Source organism: Anabrus simplex, chromosome 9, assembly GCF_040414725.1.
Source record: "Anabrus simplex isolate iqAnaSimp1 chromosome 9, ASM4041472v1, whole genome shotgun sequence".
NCBI lineage: Eukaryota > Metazoa > Arthropoda > Insecta > Orthoptera > Tettigoniidae > Anabrus > Anabrus simplex.
Window position 1 is genome coordinate 113,833,157 of NC_090273.1, and position 27,226 is coordinate 113,860,382.

Here is a 27,226-nt window from a genome sequence, read left to right on the forward strand (position 1 = left end):
ATATTGTCCTCATTGTGTCATTCAGCTGGACATCAACTTTTGCATTATGTGCATTGTTAAGCCATACAGGGCAGCAGTATTCTGCAACTGGGTAGACCAAGGCAAGGGCTGATGTTCGCAGAACTCTTGCGTTTGCTCGCCAGCCAGTTCCGCTGAGCTTGTGCATGATGTTATTCCTCATTTTTAGCTTTGCAATGGTATTTAAGAGGTGTTGTTTATACGACCTTGTGGTGGACCATCATTTAGTACGTAAGGCTTGCTTATTTTGCCATTTAGATGTACTTCAAATACTCTGTTGCATAACATGCTGTTGAGAAGTGTCTCAAGGGTTTTACAAGGAATAATCTTTAAGAATTTCAGTACAATTCCTAGTCGCCACACCGTGTCATAAGCCAATGTTAGGTCCACAAACACTGCGATGGTTTTCTTCTGCTCCTGAAATCCATTCTCAGTGTGGCTGGTGAGTGCCAATACTTGGTCACAGCAGCTTCTGTTCGGTCAGAATCCAGCCTTGTTCGGCTGGTATGTATTGAAAGGCTGAGGCTGAGATTCTGTTGTAGACCATTCTCTCGATTAGCTTGTAGTATATGCGATGGGTCGGTAATCTTCTGGACTGTTTCCGCTTTTCCCAGGCTTCAGGATGGCAACTATTTTTGTTCTCTTGAGCAGGGATGGGAGCTTACCATTCATTAAGATGTCACTACAGAATTTAACTAGCCAGTCCAGAGTTCTAAGACCACAGTGTTTCAGGAACTCTGGATATATTCCATCTAATCCAACTGCTTTACCTGTTTTTATTTCTTTCAGAGCTGCTAAAATCTCTGCAACACTGAAGTCTCCCAAAAATTGTGTGGTTGGTTCAGTCAGGGATAGTTTGTTTCTTAGCTCCTGCTTAAGTTTCTTAGTTTCAACTTTGTTGACATGGGGAGGTCTCTTAGAAAGACTGACAATTCTATTGGCTACATCTGCTGGAGATATGTTTGAGCTCTTATTAACATATCTTGGAGTGCTACTTCCGAGTTTACCCATAAATAAGTACAAAATGTATTGCTATTGCTTTTGAAATGCATAAATTCAATTCTCAGTATGAAAACTGAAGTAATATTGCCAACTTAGTAGTAATATGAAATTGAAGTATATCATTGCAAGATTCATTGAAACACAGAAAATAATTTCAATAACAACAGTTCAAGGTAATAGAATAATGCCTAAACAATACTGATATTATGCACTTCTACAGCAGATGTCTCTATTTAACACAATGCAGAGATTTCAAAAGCATGGCATAGCCTTGGTTTGAACTGCAGAGGTCTCCTTTCAACACCATACGGTGACCCTACCTATCATCTATAGTATCGCATCAAAACTGAACATTTGTAAAACCTGCAGACATCCCCTTTCAACATCAAGTGGTTTATATGATAAACTTCAACAGTGAAAACTATATGAAAGTGTTGTAATGAATTTAGATATATAGTCTACACAAAATTCTTAGTTCTGGTCTGGTTGTCATCATTGTCAATTATGTTTTCTCACAATCATTTAAAAAATAAAGGACCAGCTCATATTAACACATTCACTCTCATATCTGACCATGGTCGGATTAGGTTTCACATATGTGAAATACCATATTCAATCTTAGTCGAACTTTAACTTGCAGCAACTTTTTATGTTCGAAAGTACATTAGATGACACAGTATATCAGTTTTCTGGTAGACAGTGGGCAGATGAACATATTACTGCAGCTTGGGGTAGTTTCTGAAGTGCATGGTTTGAATTCAAGTGGCACTGAGTGAAATAAAGAATTGTCTTTAAAGGAAAAAAATGTTCTAGATCCTTTTGTGAAAGTTTGTACAAATTTTTACATTTTTAGAGAATATAGTATAGAATTAGCACTAAGTTAAATCTGTACATTACCACAGATCTAGTGAGTTAGCTTGCCATCTAAGAATTGCTGGGCTGCTTGATTAAATGGCAGCTGGGTGTGAATATGTTAAATATGACTGTATTTAAGCAGTTTCACTGGTGGCTATTGAAAGTTGTTCATCCAGATGAATTGGCTAGAAATGCATGAAAGCTGGCATAAAATATTGCCACATTTTATTTATTTATCTTATGGCTATTAGTGCCAGGAGTGTCCGAGGACATGTTCGGCACATCTGGTGCTGGTCAGTCTATCTGATATCCATGGGCGACCTGCACGTCTGGATGTGGGATGATGATACCAAGGTAGGGAGAGGGTGAAATCTGGTTTCGGCACGTTGCCTACTCCTGTCAAATAACACGAAGGGGTCCACTCAAAGATTAACGTCCCTATCCAGCAGACAAATCACCATTAACAGAGTTATATGCCCTCCCTCCATATGAACACTACAGAGAGGTATGGAACTGAATCAACGCCTTGGCACGCAATCTAGTGATTAGAAATTGTATACCACCACCTTTCCTACTCTGCCGGCCAACATTCTGTTGGTGAAACTTTTTTCGACCAATGAGACTCAAATAGGATAATCACTATTACATACTATCCACTTCATTCCGTATCGATATTGTAATCAAGATAACGATTAAGTAAAAGGTTCCACCTGATCGATACCTTTTTATTATTTAGCCTTCGGCTAAATTTATGTCATTAAAAACTTATAGAACATGTTTCAATTGCTTAACAATCATCATCAGTTGTTTCGCTTAAAGCTTAGGTGAAAAAGCATAAAACATTTCATAATTAAAATTAGAATGTGTTAGTAAGAGACGTTTAAGTGGTGAGGGAGGATGGATTGGGGGGGTTGTGTTTGTTAGTTAAGATTAAAATTATACAAATTAAAAACTATTCTAAACTAAAAACATCTTTGATTTCATTCGTTGTCACTTGCACTGGTTCATTATTAAGTGTTCATTATTAAACTGTTCATTATGCAGTACTTACAGTAAATATGTAACTAAAGCACTATTGCACTACCAATTTGAAACTTCACAGCAGCACCTTAGTTCACAAGAATCACCGCGGACGGAACCGATGTTTCTTGTCAGGACTTGAGATTGATGCATGCGCAGCAGCAAAGCTTACCCTACGCACCCCTTACTCCGCATGCACGCGATTTCTCATCAAGCGGCCATAGTACGCACAGGTAAACCACAGGTAAACAAAAATAAAAATTGACAACATCATGAAGGGAATCTAATTTTTTTGGATGGTGGTTACTGACAATCAGACAACCGTAGCAGGGATCCAAGTAGTATTATATATTATACTCGAGTCAAAAACACACAAATTTACGGTAAATGTACAAGTCAGTTTGAAGAACACAAAACATAGCATGTGAAGTCATATTATACATGCCCAGCATTTTGCAATGTCCTATACACTCGGAGTGGTTTGAAGGAGATCATCCTCCATGCAAGAGTTGGGTACAGAGGGCACTGAAGCATGTGACACATGGTTTGTTCTTGCACACATTCACACCTTGTGTCACTTGTACTGAGTTCAAACAGGGGTTACAGTTAAATTTAGGAACAATTAATAACTTTTTTCTATTTGCTTTACGTTGCACAGACACAGGTTGATCTTTTGGCGATGATGGGATAGGAAAGGGCTAAAAGTGGGAAGGAAGCTGCCATGGTCTTAATTGAGGTACAGTCCCAGCATTTGCCCGGTGTGAAAATGGGAAACAACAGTAAACCATCTTCAGGGCAGCTGACCCTGGGGCATCTCCAGAACGCAAGCTCACAGCTGCGCAATCCTAACTGCATTACATGTAGTATGTACATGACAAGTAGATGTGGTGTTATTGTACTGTGCTATCATCTTTAACATCTCAAAAGTGATATTGTATGTGTAGTTATTCTGTCCTATGACAGGTCATTTGTTTCAATTGTCTATTTCTTATTTGTCTAATCACGTATTTTTTGTATTCAGCGTTACAAAATGTTGTAGATGCAGGATACATGTGTCCTAAAATATGGTGTCTTACTGTATTACAGTACCTATGTAATGTCCGATGGAAATTAGCAAATTAAAAAAATAAAGTGCCTCAACCCAGGATCGACCCCTCGACCTCCTGCATGCTAACCCAAAACTCTATCCACTGCACCAACTGTACAGCACAACTAGTATGTGCTGACAGAGGTAGTTACCATGTATGTGGTTACAGTGTTGCCAGATTGCCACTCTTCAACGTCCTTTTTCTACCGGATATACTCGCAGGACGAAAGTTTGTGAGAGACATTTTTTTTATTGCTGGCATGTGAGGAGTCGCTCTGCGACGCCCGAGTGCGTGAATTTCGCTTCACCTGTATATATAAGAAAACATAAAGGTCCAATAATACTGCCTTGAGGAATTCCCCTCTTAATTATTACAGGGTCAGCTAAAGCTTCACCTACTCGAATTATCTGAGATCTATTTTCTAGAAATATAGCCACCCATTCAGTCACTCTTTTGTTTAGTCCAGTCCAATTGCACTCTTTTTTTTTTTTTTTTTTTTTTTTTGCTTTACGTCGCACCGACACAGATAGGTCTTATGGCGACGATGGGATAGGAAAGGCCTAGGAGTTGGAAGGAAGCGGCCGTGGCCTTAATTAAGGTACAGTTCCAGCATTTGCCTGGTGTGAAAATGGGAAACCACGGAAAGCCATCTTCAGGGCTCGCTACAGTGGGATTCGAACCCACTATCTCCCGGATGCAAGTTCACAGCCGCGGGCCCCTGACCGCACGGCCAACTCACCCGGTTGCACTCATTTTTGCCAGTAGTCTCCCATGATACACCCTATCAAATGCCTTAGGCGGATCAATTGCAATACAGTCCACTTGACGTCCTGAATCCAGGATATCTGCTATATCTTGCTGGAATCCTACAGGTTGAACTTCAGTGGAATAACCCTTCCAAAACTCGAACTGCCTTCTATTGAACCAGATATTAATTTTGCAACATGTCTAATATAATCAGAAAGAATGCTTTCCCAATGCTTACATGCAATGCATGTCAAACTAACTGGCCTGTAATTTTCAGCTTTATGTCTATCACTTTCCTTTATATGCAGGGGCTACTATACTGGGTACATTAAATTCTATATTATTTTGTTCATGGTTTTCTGTTCTATATTTTCATTCTATGTAAGCAGGACTAAATTTGCTATGTCAGTATATTGTGATTTCTTTCATAATTACTGGAAATGTGTTAATTTCCCTTCTTTATACAATACAGATACAGTATGTAAGGTATGCAGCCTATATCTTGTATTTTCAACGTCCTTTTAAAAAGACATGCACCTTTGAATGCTTTCTTAATTAAGAATGTGTTACGGTATTAATTCCCGCAGCCTGTGTACTTGCTTCATCACCACACCCATATGTTTTAATCGCATGAAATATGGCGGATGTGGCGTTCAAGTAGATTCAAAAATGGCGGTCCATTAGCCACTCTGTAGTCTTCATTCTAGTTCGTTGGTTGGCGCACTCCAAAAAATGCACTGGTTTTCTTCTTCTCCTCCTTATTCTTCCCCTTTTGCCACTTTTTTCAAACACCTTGCTGGGGATGCGAATGCGACACACATTGCGGAACGAAAAGAAACATCATCTTCAGATAGGGTTCCCATACGTACGGTTTTGCCCGGAACAATACGGTTTTTTCTCACTTTGTTCCGCGTATGGTGCACCCTTCAAACCGTAAGCCCAATGTTCCGTTTTTTTTTTTAAATATCGCGGTTTAGACAATAGTATAGTATCGAAAAAGTGCGCGGTTATGATGAAAATATTCTGAATTCTGATTTCTGACCAATGATCTGCCATCACAGTTGAGAACAGCGCCTCTGGCAGTGTGCTAGCGGTACTAGCGGACATGTAGAGCATGAGTCTCCTGAAATGTGATCGGAATAGTAATGGGAAGAAGCAGTTCACCTCTGGGAACTAGTTCATTCACTCTCGTTCCCAAGAAAGAACTACTTCACGAACTACTTCAAAATGTGTAACTTTGCCGCTAGAGCACTCTGCAATCGCTGAAGTAGTTCGTCCGCGAACAAGTTCCTTCTCATTCCCTTCATACAAGGCTTCATCGCTTCGCGAGCTTTCCAGAACGAGGAAGTACACAAAGTGGACAACAGGTAGCACGCAGGTGCACTTCTCTATAACATTCGTACAGATGCTACAGAGATGAACGTTCCTATTACCGGTAATGTCAGTTCACACTCTCTTCCCCCGCCCCCAAACCCTCAGGAATGTAAGTGTAGGAAAAATCTACTTCTTTTCAAAGATAACAAAAATTTCTGTGAAATATTGTCGACTTGAAAATGAGATGTTTTAAACGCTGATCTGTTATCGTAAGAGAACCCTTTTCTTGGTGGTGATTCCATCCCCCGACTGAAACATGAATTTATAACATCTGAGCGTTGGTCAACTTTTTCTCGTCGGTGGCGCTAAACGTTAGACTCCAACACTCTCGCTCCCAAGAAAGAACTACTTTACGAATTACTTCGCGAACTACTTAAAATGTGTAATTTTCCCGCCAGAGCACTTTGCACCGCTGAAGTAGTTCGTCCGCCAACAAGTTCCTTCCCATTCCCTTCACACTCGTGAAGTTTTACCGTTCGCGAAGTAGTTCTCGAGAGACGAGCGAACACTTCACAGTTCATTTGTTATGTTCTTTGGTCTGTGTATATATAGTTCGCGAAGTAGTTCTCGAGAGACGAGTAAACACTTCACAGTTCGTGGGAGTGAAGTAGTTCCCGAGAACTAGTTCGTTCGCAAACTACCCATCACTAGATCGGAAGCAGGACGTGTGCGGTAAACAAGAAATTGCTCTCTCTCATAGTGTTTCCCATTAGCTGTGAGGTATTTCGACGAAAAACTATACATTTGTAATAGACTTCTATGAAGATGCGGACGAAAGTGCTATAAAAATGTCTCAACAAATTTATAACAGAATTTCGGAACATGGTTTAATGTTGTCCCAGATTTCAAGCTATACTGCTGACAACACAAATTCTAATTTTGGGAAAAACATTCTGTATATGTACACCTAAAGCCAGTAAATCCAACCTTGGTTAAGTCTTAATTGTTGTGCACATGTTGTTCGCAATTCATGTAAAGCTGGGATGAATTCTATGTCAATTGATATTGAAATGTTGATAATTAAAGTACCGGTATTCAATTGCTTTTCAAATTCAGCAAAAAGAGTTTTACACTTAAAATAATTATTTCAGTTTCTTAATATTAAATACACTAATTTGTTAAGACATGTGCCAACAAGATGGCTTTCTATAAAGCCTGTTGTTGAAAGACTGCTGAGAAACCTCCCAGCGATAGTATCTTATTTTTCAAGTGTTAAAGACTGTCCAGTATTCATTAAGAAATATTCGTTAGGTTCCTCAGAATCAGATTCTGGTAAGCAAACACTTCTAGTAGAATTGTATCTACATTTTTCGATACATTTAGCAGATGTTTTCAATAAGGCAGTTCTTAGTCTTGAAAAGAGTGATCTGACAGTCAGTGAGGTTATTAAAAGTTTGAAAATGCAAGAGGAACAGAGAATGGGGGAAATAAATTTTTGGTTACAAAGTGACTTGCACATTAAGTAAATTGAATGATTTGTTTACTGGGGAAGTTAAGGTCTGTGAAAATGAGTTTATACATGTCTATGAGGTTTGTGTTAAGTATCTATGTAACTGATTTGATTTTAGTGATGATTTTAATGTTTATTCACTGATGAATTGTATAACTCTAAAAAATCTCACCTCAGTTCAGCAAGATTTTAAAGTTAGTGGAGACACTAGGTTTACTGGAAAAAATGAATATTGATGATATGTGTTGAGAATTTGCAGAAATAGTCAATTTGATTTTCTGGTGAGAGTGGTGTTGGTGAAAAGCTAAAACTAGCTGTCCTAAGTAAAACAATACCAGGTAGGTGGGTCTTAAGTATATTTCTATCGAATGCATATACTGAAAGAGTATTTTCAGTAATGGCAATAAAATGGAGAGATGAGAAAAACAGACGCTCAGTAGATTTAATAAAATATGAACTTCTTGTGTACTTCAACTATGATGAGAATTGTAAGGAATTTTTCAAGAAAGTTTTGTTGACTAAGGAACTGTTACAAATTGCTTCTTCAAATGACAAGTACTTGTGAAATGTTAATTTCAATGTAAAGACTAACGCATTATTAGTTTGTAATAAATTAAGTAACTACATATTTCACTCTGACGCTGTTATATTATTACCGGTATATATTTGTTAATATAACCCTGGTCTCTTCTCTTAATCATGGCTATGGTGCCTTAATTTAGCGCTATATGGCAAGCAAATGGAAGTGTTCCTTATTTGCCATCCGGAAATCTGGCAACCCTATCTTCAGATCACCATTGTAGGAGATGTCCAAGCTAGAAGACGATCCTGGAGAACTCCAACTTTCATGTCTCAAAAATGACATGACATCATCGCAGCTTCAATCATTATTCATTCATTTCTGTGTTCAGATAAAACACGATTCTTTCAGAACTCAACAGCGTGGAGACCTCTGGTATTGACAACCCATAGATCTTCTTGGGAGCACGACTGACTCATGTGATTAGCATATGTTCCTCATTCTGAGTGTCGCCACACTCACAAATGATGTCTCTTGATGCACAAAAAAAATCCCCACTTCATTAAGTTGTCCTTACATCTGGATATACCAACACGTAAACGGTTGAGATATGGTATACTGCATATCACATTCTGGTGGCAATTCTTCCTTTACCTCAGTCAGAGGCATATTTAGTTCCTCCTTCCACCTTGTAATCTTGCACTTTGTGGAGAGCAAGATTATGGAGTTGTTCTTCTGAAGAAGCTTTTTTTGGGACCGAAGTCCCGGAGTAGCAGATTGTTGCCCATAAAGCGAGTGACGAATGTCGCGCTGCTTCGTTCTTTTTACATCGGCAATCGCACTACTACGGATGTGAGATGGAGCTGTGCCTAGTAGCTACTGTAACTAGTTTTTGATTGCACTACGACGCATCTAGTTCTCTGTTAGCTTCTCTGCTGTGCGGTTTTGAAAAGCACATAACTGAGTTTTGGAAGAAGAATATTTGATTTCAGGTGGTTTCTGTCATAGCAGAGTTCAAGCTCTTCCAGACCATGTCTTCGCAGCTGCTCAGAGCTAATACTGATAAAATGTGGAACAAAATGATCGTCAAAATCCACTGAAGACAAATCCTGCTGCTCGGAATCCAATGAAGCAATGTAAAATGGTTGGCACTTGCCTTTGCTTGAGAAATGCAATAATAGGAGCTCACAGGTAACTTCAAGGTGACTCGCTGATCCTATTATGGTTGGTTCTGTGGAGCTATAACTAAATCCACTGTCAAACACATAGAATGACTCAAGATACGGTTATAAACTGAAGTAAAATAAAGTACTACAGATTAGACTGATAACATCATTCTTCTACGCCGGGCTAAGTAGCTCAGACGGTAGAGTGCTGGACTTCTGACTCCGAGTTGACGAGTCCTGTGGTATTTGAAGGTGCTCAAATACGCCAGCCTGGTGTCGTACATTTACCAGTATGTAAAATAACTTCTGCGGGACAAAACTGCGGTACCTCGGCGTCCCAAAAAGTATTTTGTGGGATGTAAACCAATGGCATTATTATTATTATTATTATTATTATTATTATTATTATTATTATTATTATTATTATTTTACTCATTCCCCGAATGATTTGGCTACTTGGCATGGGCCATGCAGCTGTAAGCTTGAATTCGAGAAATATTGGGTTCGAACACCACCGGTAACCCTGAAGATGGTTTCTTGTGGTTTCCCATTTTCACACCAGGAAAATATTGGGGTCACATTAGCTTCCTTTCCAGTCCTAGCTTCCCTGTCCTATACCATCATCACTATAAGACGTAAGTTGCCTCTGTGGATCAAGGCTAGAGATAGCGGGTTCAAACCCGCCAGAGATAGTCGGATTTTTGAGGGGCGGAAAGAAGTCCATTCGACACTCTATTCAGTTGGTGGAAAAACGTTTCAGCACAGTGAACAGAAATAAGATGTGCGAGTACTTTGACTCGCTTCCCATTAGAGCAATGGAGAAACGAGTGGTTACGAATGCGGAGAGTTGCCACTGCAGCGCAACGATCGCTTTGGATGTATAGGTGCCATTGTTTATACCGGGTGCGCGCGTTTTTACTTGTCACAGGAGTGATTTTTTAGTATATTAACTATATTGAGGAATATAGTGAGTGTGGAAATGCTGTCCCGCTTTGAGCCGGGATGTCGATCTGGTTACAGGTCAAATAAAGGTAAACATTTCATTTCACCACCTGAAATGAGGAGCATTCCTCTAAGCTGTCTAGAGCAATCCCAAGAAAAGACATGCTGCTTACGCGGAAGTCCAGGATTTGTGAGTGTTATTATTCGGAAGGTATCATCACGCAGGTAGACTCGTATATTGTTAATGGGAAAAAATGTTGAAATTCCAAGAATAAGGTAGAGCTTAAAGCCAGGAGGTGTTCCACACATTTTTCCAAACTTGCCGTCCCTAAAAATTTGAAAACCCCCTTTGGAACGGGAGTTATTTTGGTTTGGTGAGGTTTCCCTCTTAAGGAAGAGTTCTTTAATCTTCCCAGTAGTGATGGGACATTCGATTCATTTTACTGAATCGATTCATTTGATTCCGTTCACGTTACTGAATCGATACAGTGATCCGATTCACGGCTCATTGGTCACCGCTCCTACTGCATCTGTGTAGTATGTGCTGGTAAGACAGCAGCAACAGCATTCAGTGCTCGCAGCTGCCATCTGGTCTTCATACTATGAACTCCTTTCTTAGGAAAAATGCTAGTTACTCTAATACATCGAAGGTTTCCGGCGACGCAGGGTGGGAAAGGTTAGGATTAGGAAGGTAGCAGCCATGACCTGAATTAAGGTACAGTCCCAGCATTTCCTGGTATGAAAATGGGGAAACTACGGAAAAACCATCTTAACGGCTGCCGACGGTGGGATTCGAACCCACCATCCCCCGAATGCAAGCGCATAGCCACGCGATATTAACCGCACGACAACTCGCTCAGTCATTTTAAAAAAAGTATTTTTCTATCAGCTGAGGATTTTTTTAAATCGTCATATTTTGTATAGGCTACCCGAGATGTACAGTAGCCCGCTGGTTTTCTGATTCAACATACTGTTATTGCGTCTGTCCACATATGATTGAAGTCTTGTGCAACGATGTGACATATGCACTGAGAGAATACTGAGCCGTTCTTCCCAATATAAAACAGGTACTTTTGAGTGGTCATGAGCATGACTCATAGTCGAGTTTAATTGTCAAATGTCAACTAAGTTATAATACTAAGATTCATTAAACTAATAAATAGTATAACCTAATAGCCTACCTACTTACTAGCTACTTCAGAATTATGTTGTGACTACCTTTTTAACATTGCAAATAAAGCCATCTATTATTTAAACCTCCCTGTAAGAAGAGAACAGTGAATGCAAATGGGTATTATTTTCAAATGAGCTGAGCTCGAGAGTTCATTATAGTATACGATTCTTTCAGTGTAGCATGGCTCACTGTATGTCTCGCTGCAGTGAGCCGATAAGGAGCCGTGTGTATCATGTGTCTCACTGAGCCGCGCTCGTTCACGATTCTTTCGATGTGCCATGATTCACTGTCTCGCTGCAGCGGAAACTCGGCTCTCCGCGTGTCCAGTGAGCCGATAAGGAGCCGTGTGTATCATGTGTCTCACTGAGCCGCGCTCGTTCACGATTCTTTCGATGTGCCATGATTCACTGTCTCGCTGCAGCGGAAGCTCGGCTCCCCGTCAACGTCCAGTGAGTGCGCCACTCAGCACTGTCCGCTGGGAGTAAGCTGAATCGTGTGCCGTGAGCTCGCCGTTCCTGTGAATCGATTCACTCGGACACTTGAATGAATCGATACACTGCTTCGAATCATACATTCAGTAGCCAAGACTACTTCCCAGTTCGTGTGTACTATTTTTTCTTTAATTTTGTCCTCCGTTTAGTCTTCAATTTACTTGTTCTTACCTTCACTTTCTGTAGCCATCGCCTGCACCCTTCGTAGTGAACAGCCACCTCAGCCTCCACTGGCAATATATACCCTCAGTCCCTCACTAAAGTTTGTGGCACGAAGAAAGGCGTCCGCTACTTGACATATCCTTCACCGTTTAGATTTACTATTGTACGTGGTAGAGGTCGTCTCAGAAAAACTGCGATCAGAGCAAAATTTATCGGGGATATATTTTTCGCATGTTTGGACAGCATAGCCTCTAATGTTGCCGGACCCACAGACTTTGGATTCAACAGTGATCACAGATATGACCTTGTGGGAAAATCAGTGTCATTATATTAAGTGCCACTTCTTCTTCCGTACGAAGGCAATAAAGAAAGTTGCTATCGTCCAAATCAGTGAAATCGTCCCGAAAATTCTCCTCGGTTTCGGACAACTAACGCCTTCATGGGCGAGTTAAAACTTTTTGTATATGCCTAAGATAATAAATGAAATCATAGTAGTTTCAAGTATATCTTAATACTTCATAAGTCATTTCAGAATTACTGATCTTCAGATCTTTCAGAGGATAACATTAAGCAATTACATTAGTGTGTTAACCAGTCTCCTGCGTTCAAACATTCCTGGAATGAACACACGTGGAATATGAAACGAAATAATTCCAAGGTGTCAAGTGGAAGCCTTGAAAGGTTTCTGTTTCGTGTACGTTTTGTGTATTGGCGCGACTGCTTATAGTATTAACGCGGGCAGCGTGGTGCAGCCATAGCTACACTAGCGCAGTCTGCCGTCACCGCCTATAAAGCACGTGAGAGCATTTCCTTCCTCTTTCCATACGCTATGGTTTCACCATCAGAATGTTGACTGGCAAGGAAGGAGAGGTGGCGGCATACAATTTTTAATCAATCACTAGTAGGCTTGCCGAAAGCCTGGATTCAATTTCAAACCTCTCCGCAATGTTCACATGGAGTGAGGGCTTACGCTGTTGTTGATGGTGAATTGTTCGTCGGATGCAGACATTAAACCTTAAGCAGATTCCTTGTTGTTCTTCGACAGGAGTAGGCTATGTGCCGACACCAGGTTTCACCCTCTCCCTACCTCATTATCATAACCATTATCTTACAATCAGGTGCGCAGGATGTCCATGGGAGTCAAATAGAAATATTTTTACCAGGCGAACCGAACATGTACTCGGACACTCCCGGTACTAAACACCATACGCTAAATAAATAAATAAATAAATAAATAAATAAATAAATAAATAAATAATCCGCCTCCGTGGTGTAGTGGTTAGTGTGATTAGCTGCCATCCCCCGAGGCCCGGGTTCGATTCCCGGCTCTACCACGTAATTTGAAAAGTCGTATGAGGATTGGAACGGGGTTCACTCAGTCTCGGGTGGTAAAATGAATAGAAGGGGATTCGATTCCCACCTCAGCCATCCTTGATGTGGTTTCGTGCTTTCCAGCTCCTTCTGCATGGTATCTAACTTAAGGCCACGGCCGCTTCGTTCCCTCTTCCTTGCCTATCCCTTCCAATCTTACCATCCCCCACAAGTCTCCTGCTCAACATTACAGGTGAGGCCGCATGTGCGAGGTTCTGGTCCTCCTCCCTAATTGTATCCTCAACCAAATGTCTCACGCTTCAGGACATTCCCCTCAAGACGGTACAGATGGGATCCCTCGCTGAGTCCGAGGGAAGAACCAACGCTGGACGGTAAACGGATAAATAAATAAATAAATAAATAAATAAATAAATAAATAAATAAATAAATAAATAAATAAATAAATAAATAAATACTATAAACCATTAGAACCACTACTGCGATCACTGCCATCCTGCTTCTCCTTCCTCCTCAATCATGGCCTATGCTGATGACACATAGGATGAATCATCACGCAATCAGTCCTCTTACTTTCGAGACAATGCTGGATGTCCCTTATTATCCCTTAAAGTGCAGTGCCCTTGAAACGAGAATAGCTGTAGTTCGTATCATACGTATTCTGAGATGTGCTCCACGTGCTAACTCTCCTCGACCGAGCATCGTTTGTTGTCTTAAATTGGCGTGTGATTATAACATTATATTTTCTTTATACGCTCAGCGAAACAATAGTACTTAATATAGCATTTCCTTGCGATGCAGGAATTGGATGTAGGCGCCATCAGGGACAAACTCGTTACGGGTCTGATTCAGACATCGCAAGGTTCAACTTGTTGCCAACTACGCTCATTTTACACTGAGTTGGAGGAATTCCTTGTACATCTAAAACAGTGGTTTCCATACTTTTTTGAGCTACCGTCCCCTCAATTCCATAACCTCATCGTCAGAGCCCCCTTTCCTATCCTGAACCCAACCATCACTCAGCAAAGCTAATAACATGAAGTCGTTAACAGTCAGTCTCTTTCCGGGCTGAGTGGCTCAGGCAGTAGAGGCGCTGGCCTTCTGACCCCACCTTGGCAGGTTCGATCCTAGCTCAGTCCGGTGGTATTTGAATGTGCTTAAATACGTCAGCCTCGAATCGGTAGATTTACTGGCACGTAAAAGAACTCCTGAGGAGATAAATTCCGGCACCTCAGCGTCCCCGAAAACAGTAAAAAATAGTTAATGGGACGTAAAACCATTATTATTATTATTATTATTATTATTATTATTATTATTATTATTATTATTATTGGACTTGATATTTACCCAATACTCGCGCATTCTCTGGCTATGCTTCTCTCTTCTCTCCTTTGTGCAAAGGGCGCCTCCTTTTTTACATGATGGTCTGTCCTGAAACCTTTTTTGTTTGATTATTCTTCTGAGAGGTGCTCGGTTTCTGATGTCATTTTCAGTAACTCCCAGTTCCTGCATGTCTTTCCTCACTTCTGTTAGCCATGGTTCCCTATCTTTCTGTTTGCCCAGTAGTTGAGAAGCTGGTAGGTCATCCTAGTTGGGTTCATTCTCGTGACATGTCCATAGAAGGTCAGACGCCTCTTCCTGGCTACGTCTGTGATTTTTTCGGTATAACTGTATAGCTCCTGGTTCGGTGGCCTTCTGTACTCGCCATCTACTCTGATCGCCCTCTCTCTGGCCAAGAGATGCGTGCTCCCAGTCAACCCTCCCCTGTGTTCCCCCATATCCACAACAAACTCCGTTCCCTCTCATAACTGGACCCATCCCCCTACCTCTCCAAACGTACGACCTTCTTCGCCTCTTCATTCTATCTCTCCATAACGTCACCACCACCCTCCAGTTCCTAACCTCCCATAGCTACCCCGGACCCTACTTCCGACTGACTTAGGCACATCATACTCATCATTAAGAATTATATCACCGCATCCATCACTCTGAATTGTAAAACTCACTAAAATCACAATAAAGTGTTATATCCAAAGCACTTAGGCAAGACGCACATCCTCTCCCATCTCCTACTTCTTCACGTCCTTATCCACCTCCTTCTTCCCTCACTGCATAGGTTTTATTATGGATGTTTGCTCCGGTGGTGAACAGGCGGCGTTGGGCTTCTTCTCTTTCTAGGTGGACTAAAACGTGAGTAGATGGTGCTGCGGTCTGGCCGTCCAGTAGTCTGAAGGCGTTAAGAACTAGAACGTTGGCTGCTTGGAGGTCTTCATATATGTGGTCTTCGGGAATGTTGAGTTCCACGCCAGGGATGAAGCAGTAGGTCATGATGAGGATAGGCGACTGCCAACTAGGCGTCTGCCTGTTTGTGTTTATATTGGGCCGACTGAGTGGGCGATTAAAGATGATGGCCACCCAACCGAAAAATTTCGGGCGTGTCTTATGCGTTTTCCCCTCTCCAACCAGAGTAGCTGTGGTCCCTGATGTGAACTTCCTCGTTATCTCGTTTTGAAGGGAAACCAGAGCTGTTACTGAAGCTTGCATTTGTTCGTATCCTTACGGTGAGTGCTGCAAATTTACATTTTGTATGTGAATGTCTACGGTTTTTGGGAATCAGCTGCTAGCTGACGAACATGGCTGCTCAAGGTCGTGCTAAGTACTGCTAAGCGGTCCCCCATATAAACTAAGACCGAACGCACAGTGTATATGCCGTTGCCTACATTATAATACAAGGCCTGAAAATAGAGCCCATAAAACGCTCTGGAAGTGGTCACGCTGAAGTTCAATGCCCGGCCGCTAGGATCGCTTTCTTGTCCCCTGTCTACCAGGTTCGCGCCTTTAAACGTGTTTATTAACTGAGTTGGTTCAATAAATCCTGGCAAAAATCTTTGGCGTTAGGAAAGGCATTCTGCCATATCGTAAAAGAAGGCCAAGTCTACATGTACGATGCAGCTCGTACCGGCTACTCTACCAGGTGTCGGAAAAGTGGCGAATAATAATAATAATAATAATAATAATAATAATAATAATAATAAGAAGAAGAAGAAGAAGAAGGTTTCATCTACACAGCCCTCTGGATGAAGGTTTCGTTTTTACACACCTAGAATTTGCAGGATCGACATACGGTCTTATCAACTACATCACAACACACACGAGCTACAATTTGAATTTTAAATGTGTGAAGTAAAGTCATTATTTGTTAAACTGTTTAGCTTCAGCAACTGTTGACATTGCCTTGTACGACGTACTCTCTAACCAAAGTTTGAACTTATGATGTCACACGTGATATACAAAGCTCATTGACAACAAGGATGGAAGCTCACTCACTCTGAGATCAGTAACTTCAGGAAGTTGGTGATAACAACATCCCAGGTAAACTCAGTCAGTAGGTTATGATTATTATGAATATTATGGAAGTTTATTGAGCATATTCGGATAGTCTTACGCTAAACTTAACTAAATGATTTTTTTAATGATATCGAACGAAAGCAATTTCTTAAGCTAAAGAGAGCCAAGCGTAAGGGCGTGAATTTTTCGCGTTAATTTATGTTCGCGAAATACGGCTGACCCCATTGCTTTAATTTCGCGTTAATCATTTCCTAGAATTATTCATAAACATTTTAATTCGTGAGATTTATTCACAAATCTCACGAATGTCCGGCTATGTTGTGTAGTGGTTAGCGTGATTAGCTGCCACCCCCGGAGACCCGGGTTCTATTCCCGGCTCTGCTACGAAATTTGAAAAGTGGTACGAGGGCTGGAACGGGGTCCACTCATCCTCGGGAGGTCAACTGAGTAGAGGTGGGTTCGATTCCCACCTCAGTCATCCTAGAAGTGGTTTCCCACTTCTCCTTCAGGCAAATGCCGAGATGGTACCTAACTTAAGGCCATGACCACTTCCTTCCCTCTTCCGTGTCTATCTCTTCCTATCCTCCCACAAGGCCCCTGTTCAACATACCAGGTGAGGCTGCCTGGGCGAGGTACTGGTCATCCTCCCCAGTTGTATCCATGACCAAGAGTCTGAAGCTCCAGGACACTGCCCTTGAGGCGGTAGAGGTGGGATGCCTCGCTGATTCCGAGGGAAAACCGACCCTGGAGGGTAAACTGATAAAGAAAGAAAGAAAGAAAGAAAGATAGAAGTCAAATAAAGTGAAAAAAAATATTTTCTCTGAAACTGTTTCATGAGGGTTACAACTGTATTTCTTGGATTTTAAATAAGAAGTGGTCTGAAAACAATACAGGTTGGGGTGATGGTATTTTTTAAAAAGTTTTATTATGTAAAAATGCCTTGTAAATACGGTAACTGTATATAAGCACACTATGTAGAATGTAATTGTATATTTAAATATTGTAATTTTAAGTGGTGATGGAGGCACTTTCGTGTATGTGGGGCTATGCCCTTTCTCCATTCAACATCCATAAATTGTACCTACAATTAGTGGAAAATAATAATAATAATAATAATAATAATAATAATAATAATAATAATAATAATAATAAGTGGAAGATTAAAACAATACAGCCTTAAGGGAGTTTTGCTGGCGGTTGAGGCCTGACAAAATGTTCAATTTTCTGAAACCGGTTTTTTTATGAGTTGCTCCTCTGTCTTGGCTTTTAAATAATCAGTGATCTTCAAACAATACACCCTTAGGGGTTTTGTCTCGGGGGTGAGTCTTGACGACCAAAATATTAATTTTTCCGAAACCATTTGACTTACGAGGTTAAAATTTCACATGATGATTGCTCCTATGTATCTTAGATTTTAACTAAGAAGTGGTCTTAAGACAATACACCGCTAAGGGATTTTGAGTGGCGGAGGGGTGATGACTGATGACAAAATGATTAATTCCACTGAAATCGTTTGACTAAGGGGTTTCGTGTGGATATCCTAGGTGTTAAATAACAGGACGTTAAATGGGGTTTAAGATCAAAAAGAAAAGAAAAAAAAGGCATTCCTCTGAAACGTTTTAACTAACCAAAACAGGATTCCAAATGACGGTGTATATTCTAAATCCTCGGCATAAAAATATGAACTATTTTAAAACCTTCTACCTCTAAGGGGTTAAATGGTGTTCACTCCGGATACGATTTTTTTTCTATTTGCTTTACGTCGCACCGACACATATGTCTTACGACGACGATGGGATAGGAAAGGCCTAGGAAATGGAAGGAAGCGGCCGTGGCCTTAATTAAGGTACAGCACCGGCATTTGACTGGTGTGAAAATGGGAAACCACGGAAAACCATCTTCAGGGTTGCCGACAGTGGGACTAGAACCCACTATCTCCCGAATACTGGATACTGGCTCACTTAAGCGACTGCAGCTATCGAGCTCGGTGGATACGAAATTATTCATCCCTCCAAAACTGTTTGACGTACCAAGTTCATCTTACAAGAAGATTGTTCTTTTACCTCCTGGGCATCAAATATCATATACTTCAAAAAACTTTTCCCGTAAGGGGTTTTGCTAGGATGTTGTCTGTGATAAAAATAATGTTCATCCCTAAACCGTTTCAGGTAGAAAATTAAAATTTTACATGAGACTTGATCTTATATGTCTTAGATGTAAATAAGAAACATTTTTTAAAACATTCGATCCCTAAAACAAGACATTCATTCCTCCATTAATGTTCAACGAAGTCAAAATTTCACATGTTGGCCGCTTCTGCGTCCTGGATTTTAAAATAAGATAGGGTTTTTAAAACATTTCAATTCTATGGAGTTCAAATGAGCGTTGGATCCGAATTTAAAAAAAAAAATCCTCCAAAACTGTTTGACATATGACTGAGGGTGTATTTACAGGTTAAACCGACAGCGTTACCCCCAGAATGTATAACTCTGAAAGAAAATTTCAATTTAAAACCGTAGCAAAGCACGGGTATCCTGCTAGTTCACAATAAAATTCTTTGACATGGAATATACCACCACATTTTGTAGTTAGGAACTGTAGTGTTTAGAAGGCTGTTCGAAACTGACCTGTGTACCTTAATTAAGGCCACTATACCTTCCTTCCAAGTCCTAGCCGTGTCCTATCCTATAGTCCTAAGCAGAAGAACAAACTTTCTACCAATTACTGTAAACACCTAATGAAGTCAATTTTCTCTGTTACGTTAGCATTGCATTACGCTCTCGTCCTAGCATACAGTTTTGCATTCATAAACACGCAGTAATGAAACACACATCCTGATATCAAGCTTGCAGGATCCAATCCCGGAGCAGTCGGTCGGAATTTAAGAGTAAAGCTGCGTTTACACTAAGCGAAATTATTTCGCGAGGAAATTGCGCCTAGTGTAGACGCTCCCTCACCCCTGAGTAATTGCGCAGTGAGGGCCCTCGCTGCGAGCCGGAGGTCAGTCGATTTTTGTCCGCGCATCAAAGGGTTTCGCTCATCGAATTTCTCTCAGTGTAAACGTGGTCCTCGTAGTTGCGCGAGGGATGAATCAAGAACAGTGCTTGCAGCTCATCGAGCTCTACAAAAATAGAGATTTTATGTGGAATCCAAAAAAACAAAAACTATTTCAATCGCAATAAAAGAGAAGATGCGTGGAAGGAAATTAGTTCTCAACTCAACTTTCCTATTTCTACACTGAAAGGGAAGATGAAAGCGCTACTGGGATCATATCGAAACGAGAGATCGAAAGAAAATAAGAGCAGAGTCACCGGATCAAGTAAGCAATTGCTGTCATTTCATTACTTTTTTGAACCTACCGGCATTGAGCATTCTTGGGTCATTTTGAGGAACTTACAGTGACCGGCACAAAAAACGCAACACTTCAATTTATTTTAACTTTACAACGCTTTTATGACACTAATCTACTGTGTGATGATGAAATATTGTAGTACGGTCCCATGTAGGTGTCTAACAATGAAAAAACAATGAAACAACAGTGGCAATGACGATTTTAAACAAATTAACTCATAAAGGTAATGCACAGCTGCAGCAGCTCGAGGGACAAAATAATTTTCTATGTTGGCTGCAAAACCAGAACTGAAGCTTTCAGGCTTGTCGAAGGCGGCTCGCTCCACTCGCGCTATTTTTCGCTCTGAATTGCGCTCTGTTTTGGGTAGTGCGAAATTTCACTCGAAGCGAGTAAGTTTCGCCCGAGTGACTTTCGCGAGGAAATTGCGCTCAGTGTAAACGCAGCTTAAGATGCATGCCAATCGATTACGGTGTACATAGTCTGACCTCTTGTTAAGGCGAAGTTTGGGCACTGGGACGTCCCTTCAGACCTCTGTTAGTAAAAAGGTAATTTAACCCATAGCTCTTTCTTCTTCGTCTTCTCTGGGCTTTGATCTTTACCCAGTTCTCCTTCATTCGTCGCCGGTGTTGCTCTTTACTTTCCTCCGTCCACGTCTTTCCCGTCTTCAACTTTGGCCTTTCTCTCGAAAACCCTGCTGGTCTTTTAGTTTTTTCCTGAGTGGGTTGTGTTCTTGGATATCTTCATAAGTGATTCCCACCTCCTGTAGGTCCCTTTCCACCTCCTAGAACCAAGTTGGCTGGGTCTTCCTTTCTGTAAAAATAGGTAAAGATCTTGTCCGATAATCCTGTTTGTTTCATTCTTAGCAAGCGGCCATAAAATGCAATTATTCTTCTCCGCATGACAACAGAGACCTTCTGGACGTGAGTATAAAGCTTATTGTTATTGTTATTATTAATAATGTGGTGATAGCTGTCGTGGCTATACTTAAAACACAGCTCAACGAGCAAATTGGTTGCGCGGTAGCTGTTAGCTTGGAACCAGGAGGTAGTGGGTTTGAAGCCCACTGTCAGCACCCTGAAGAAGATTTCACACGACTTTTTATTTTCACAACAGGCAAATGCTGTCTGTATCTTAATTAAGACCACTATAGTTTCTTTCGAAGTCCTAACCGTATCCTATCCTATCATCACCGTAAGACCTTTCTGAGTCGGTGCGATATAAAATAAATAGGAAAACGAAAATAATAATGTAAAACAAAACAGCTTCGGTAGTTGCTAATGTGAAAATAGGAAACCACGGAAAATTTACTTCAGGACTGCCGACGGTTCGAATCCTCCGTTTCCCAAACGCAAGTTTAAAGTTTGTAGAGAACGGAGAGTCCTAAATTTTTTATCCTTTCATAGTCCTTTCCTTTGTCAATAAGTTCTTTCTTCGAAGGTCAGAGCTGCCGTTTACTTTTCTGATTAGAGTTGGTCTTCCCAATATACTGATATACGTGAGTACTATTGTGACCGTATAGAATATTATATAAATGCTGAGGGCCAGGAGGATAAACGTCCGAATAAATATTTGCAGTCAACCCGTTTATTGCGACATCGCTTATAACGACATCGCTTATTACGATATATCGTATAAAAAGACGTATTTTATCAAATTTTCGGAGAAATGTATCGGCTATAACGTCCAGTGTTGACTTTTGTTTGTTATATATTTGGGGTTTGCTGACAACAATGTAACGCTTATTATTGTAGATTTCAAATCAGTCTGTTAAATAGTCAAAAGAAGCATCGCTATGAACATGTCGCAAAAGAAAATAAGAGAAAAGTGTTTAATACTGAAGAAGTATCACACACATATGGAGATTAGATAAAGGGGGAAGGATTTGGGTGTATCACACTGAAAGATTTCACAATTTGGAAATAGAGAAAATACAGTCTATTTTCGAAGAAAATTATTTAAAAATCAAGCGGCCCATATCATCTGAGCACAAAGATATTAAAGAACATTTACTAATATAGTTTAAGCAGCAAAGAACAAACAATGTGCCAATCAGTGGACCTACTCTTTAAACGAAAGCTAATGAAATTGCTCGCAGTTCCACTCCACTAACACTGTACTGTAAATACAAGTTTTCTGAAGTTTTACTTAATTCTGTTAAGGCGACACTCCGCAGATAAAAATATATTCTTACCTAATGCATGGATTTTCACGAAACATTGTGGGAGTGTCACGTACATAAAAGTAGAGGTATCACGAACATTCCTTTCATACACAATTAATAGATTTCCAAAAATATTTTTTGAAATTTTTAATTCCATTTTTTCATGAAATTTAATTAACATGTTAATGTAAATTCGTAATTAGGTAGATAATACTTCTTTTAAAAGCACTACATACGGTATCTATTTTTCTGTACATAATTTATATAAGGAGACATATCGTATTAAAATTTGTGTAATTAAAATTTTGGACTTAAAAATCCCTACTATTTGAAAAAATTCTGCGATCAAAAATTCCATTTGCAGGTTTATTAATAAAGCTGTGATACATATACCATACAAATTTTGTTACATTTGGCAGAATATTACGGAAAAAATGGATTTAAATGTAGAGTTACAATTGACAAACAAAGTACTATAACAGCGATAAAATTTTTGAATTCAGCGAAATAACTTCTTGACAAGAGAAAAGAAAATCCTTTCAATTTCAGTCATTAAAAAATTACACCCAAATGACCAAAATATCAATTTTTATCTCCGGAGTGTCGCCTTAATTAACATGTAAATGTGCAGCCTAAAATTTACAGATATAACATTTTTAGCAAAACAAAGAAAGAATACCGGTTTGTGCGACTATCGCCTATAACGATCGTTGATTGACGGTCCATTTGGGGTCGTTATAACAGATATCGACTGTATTTACATTCAACTTAAATAGAAAGCCCACGGCCGCTTCCTTCCCACTACTAGCCCTTTTCTACCCCATCGTCGCCGTAAGACCTAGCTGTGTCGGTGCGACACGTTACGTTTTATTAATAAATGATTGGAACCAGTATACGACCAGATATCACTATAAACATTTCGAATAAGCAACGTCAAGCTTCTTTCTAATCACAAAGCACGTGTACAGGTAGTAAATGTTTCGTTTTCCATTAGCTTTTTATTTTTATTTTTATTTTTTTATTTTTTTGCTAGTGGCTTTACGTAGCACCGACACAGATAGGTCTTGTGGCGACGATTGGATAGGAAAGGCCTAGGAGTTGGAAGGAAGTGGCTGTGGCCTTAAATAATGTACAGCCCCAGCATTTGCCTGGTGTGAAAATGGGAAACCACGGAAAACCATTTTCAGGGCTGCCGACAGTGGGATTCGAACCCACTGTCTCCCGGATGCAAGCTCACAGCCACGCGCCCCTAACCGCACGGCCAACTCGCCCGGTTTTCCTTTAGTTTAAGAATTAATATAACTTATTAATCGGTACAATATACTACAACAGTCAGTATGTTCGTGGATTGGCGCCTAGATTGTAGGCAGCCACGCAACACGATGGTTACTTTCACAGCTTCCCCACTTCCCTCAAAACAGTCGCTATTGCTCGTTATGCACGTCTGTCATCGTAAATGTGTATAGGACCGGCATTACGTTGAAGTGTCTACCCTGATTAATTGTCCTGTACCGAGCTCGATAGCTGCGGTCGCTTAAGTGTGGCCAGTGTCCAGTATTCGGGAGATAGTAGGTTCGAACCCCACTGTCGGCAGCCCTGAAAATGGTTTTCCGTGGTTTCCCATTTTCACACCAGGCAAATGCTGGGGCTGTACCTTCATTAAGGCCACGGCCACTTCCTTCCCACTCCTAGCCCCTTCCTGTCCCATCGTCGCCATGAGACCTATCTGTGTCGGTGCGACGTAAAGCAACTAGAAAAAAAAAAAAAAGAAGTCCTGTAATTATTTTGAGCCAGGATTAGAAATTTCAGTTTTAGGTAGACGCGTCTTCATAATACTATCTACAGAGCTACAGGATATACAGCAATGAGCGTTCGCAACCTTCATGATGTGTGATGTTATAGATTGATACCCATTCAGTTACTGGTGATCTGCCAACCTTGCTCGGATCTGTGAACGATAACACGTTAGGACAAAAGCATTGGAACTTCTTTTTTAGCTCGTTGACTGGAACACACATAGCCACCTATCGGAGAAAGCTGTAGTTAAGAGTCGCCCATTTGGTTCTATATGATATGCACGCCTTGCAGTACGACTGACTTTTTCGTGTATGTTGGAGGAAATGTATCGCTGAGACGCCCTATTTCTTGAAATAGTTGACGCTCCCTCCCTAAGCGCGTTGTAAATCACACCAGGAGCATATTCTGGGGGAGTGTTACTGGGGTTTGGAACCACCCATGGAATATTTACAAAAAGAAACTGACAATAAACAATACAATAAACATTCAGAGATATAATTGTAAAACCAACAGATCTATTGAATCTATTTTATAAGAAGGCTCGAAAATTGGATTTTAGATTGCAAACTGAAAATATCATCCGCTGTAAAACTTCTGACCTTGATCATATTGTTCTTGTTCTTTATTATAATGTAAGATTTTGTAGTTTACTGAAATCCAAATATCAGCGCAATTCACTTGTATCAGTGACCTTGTAATGACAAGTCGCGCACCGCACAAGTACCTTCATTGTGTTCTATCAGCATTTTGTAAGTATCACGCCTCCCCCCCTCCCCCCATCCCCCATCGGCCGATCCTGGTTACGCTCCTGAATCACATCCTCCCCTCTCTTGGACTATCTCCCTCCTTGGGACGACCTTGTCTTGAAGGATATGGAAGGAAAGGAAGACATTTACACCTGGGTTTATGATTTGAATTTATATGTAATTTCTCGAGGTTGGTATCTTACTATTAGATCGCACTGTCACGAAGAATTATTTCATGGGTTTGACATTTTGAACCGACCTTCTTTCTCTATGTTTCAGTTCTTAATAGGGTCCGCTTTTCAATACTTGATACACTAACACTCACAATTTAAGAGATAAATTTAGTCTTATTTTCTTTGGAAAATTGAAAGTATTGTACGGTGGACCCGAAAATTAAAATTCTTAAGAATTGGAACCAAGAGTTTTTAAGTTATCACGGAACCATAAAAAATCTAATAGGTAGTCTTTCACTCTTGGTAATACAACTTGTAAAATGAGACAAGCCGTTGAATTAATTACGGCAATATCTGAATAAACATTCTACGAGTATTTAAAGATAAAAATTTCATTGTTCCGTATTGAAATTATTGATGTTAAAAATTAAATAATTGAAAAGGAGGTTCAACCTATTCAATACTTAAAAGAAAGAAGTGCAGTAATCACATTCCTATTTAAATGGGACCGGTTTCGACCTTAGTCCAGGTCATCATCAGCCGTAAAAACATGTACAATGTTTATGAATATTGGAGGTCAGTTTCACACTCTGATAGGCACAAAGACACGACACCGCATTCTGTCATGCACAAAGTCACAACACTATCAACTAATATACGAAGATCAAAAATAACTTGAAGTCGCAGACGAATAGATTTGTAGTAGAAAGCCGCCAGCTCCTGGTGATCAGCGCGGCACATTCAAGGTCATGCGCTGCGGTCGAACGCCAAAGTAGAGTGGAGAATGTTTTGAAGGTCCAGAATTTGTCACGGTTGCGGGAAGTTAAGTCTACAAATCTATTCGTCTGCGACTTCAAGTTATTTTTGATCTTCGTATATTCGTTGATAGTGTTGTGACTTTGTGCATGACAGAATGTGGTGTCGTGTCTTTGTGCCTATCAGAGTGTGAAACTGACCTCCAATATTCATAAACATCGTACATGTTTTTACGGCTGATGATGACCTGGACTAAGGTCGAAACCGGTCCCATTTAAATAGGAATGTGATTACTGCATTTCTTTCTTTTAAGTATTGAATAGGTTGAACCTCCTTTTCAATTATTTAATTTTTAACATTCTACGAGTAATCATGAAGGTATTTCTTAGTAATGATACAGATGAAGGTAAGTTCCTGGAAGTTAGGTAGTCATGAAAAATAAAATAGGAACGTTAATATCATCAGATTATAATTTCCTCCTCAGTTACTAAAGCCGGCTCCGAAAATTTTATACAGATATTGGAACTTGTATTTAAAAAAAGTGTGTGTCGATAATAGATCAACATAATTTTTCGATAAGGGGAAGAAATACTTTATGTTTTTGTAACTTTTTAACCGTTGTCTTTTCTCCAAGTCACTTATTTAAATAATCGAAGTCGCTCGAAATACTGTAAGGAATTGTTACAAATTGGGATTATGTTTACCTATAATTTTTTCTATAAATTTTCGGGAACTTCAAAGCTGAAATGACAAGGAGAGGAAGGTCTGCAGAAGATCTGGAGAAATTTCTGAATAGAATGGGGAGAATCATAAGGAAGGAGTACAAGATGATAACAAATAAATCCAAAACAAAGGTCATGGAGTGCAGTCGAACAAAGTCAGGGGATGCAGGAAATATTAGATTAGGGAATTAAGTCTTGAAGGAAGTAGATGAACATTGTTACGTGGGTAGCAGAATAACTTTAATGGTGGCAAAAGTAAGGAGGACATAAAATACAGTCAAGGACAAGCAAGTAAATTTGCTCACTTCGGACACTGGTAAAGGAATTAGAAATATGTTTCTGAAGACTTTCGTCTGAAGCCTGGCATTGTATGGGAGTGAAACATGGACGATAACTAGCCCAGAAAGAAAGAGAATAGAAGATTTTGAAATGAAGTGTTACAGAAGAATGCTGAAGGTGAAATGGATAGATCGAATCATAAATGAAGGGATAGTGAATCGAATTCGTGAGAGGAGAACTACTTGGCTAAATTTTACCAGAAGAAGAGACAGAATGTTTGGACAGTTATTAAGACACCCAAGACTTGTTCGGCTGTTGAGGGAAGTGAACGGTAGGGGGTAGACCATGGTATGAATTTAACAAGCAGATTAGAGCAGATGTAGGATGCAGTAGTTACGTAGAAATGAGAAAGGTTAGCACAGGATATGGTGACATGGAGAGCTGCAGTAAACCAGCATGTGGACTGATGACTCAAACAACAGAGACAAATATATGCAACAGTTCTTCTAATGATAGTATCAACTCGCAATGAAGAACAGAAGCCACCGATTACT

At 40.2% G+C, this 27,226-nt stretch overlaps 1 protein-coding gene across 1 annotated transcript in view; it reads left to right on the forward strand.

The window, feature by feature from the left end:
• The first annotated feature begins 16,702 nt into the window (after nt 1–16,702).
• The window catches only part of fusl (fuseless), a 526,426-nt gene continuing 515,902 nt past the window's right edge, over nt 16,703–27,226 (forward strand). The window contains exon 1 of the mRNA XM_067154029.2: nt 16,703–16,710. The gene's annotated coding sequence lies outside the window, so the exon portion shown is untranslated. The remainder of the gene's footprint in view (nt 16,711–27,226) is intronic.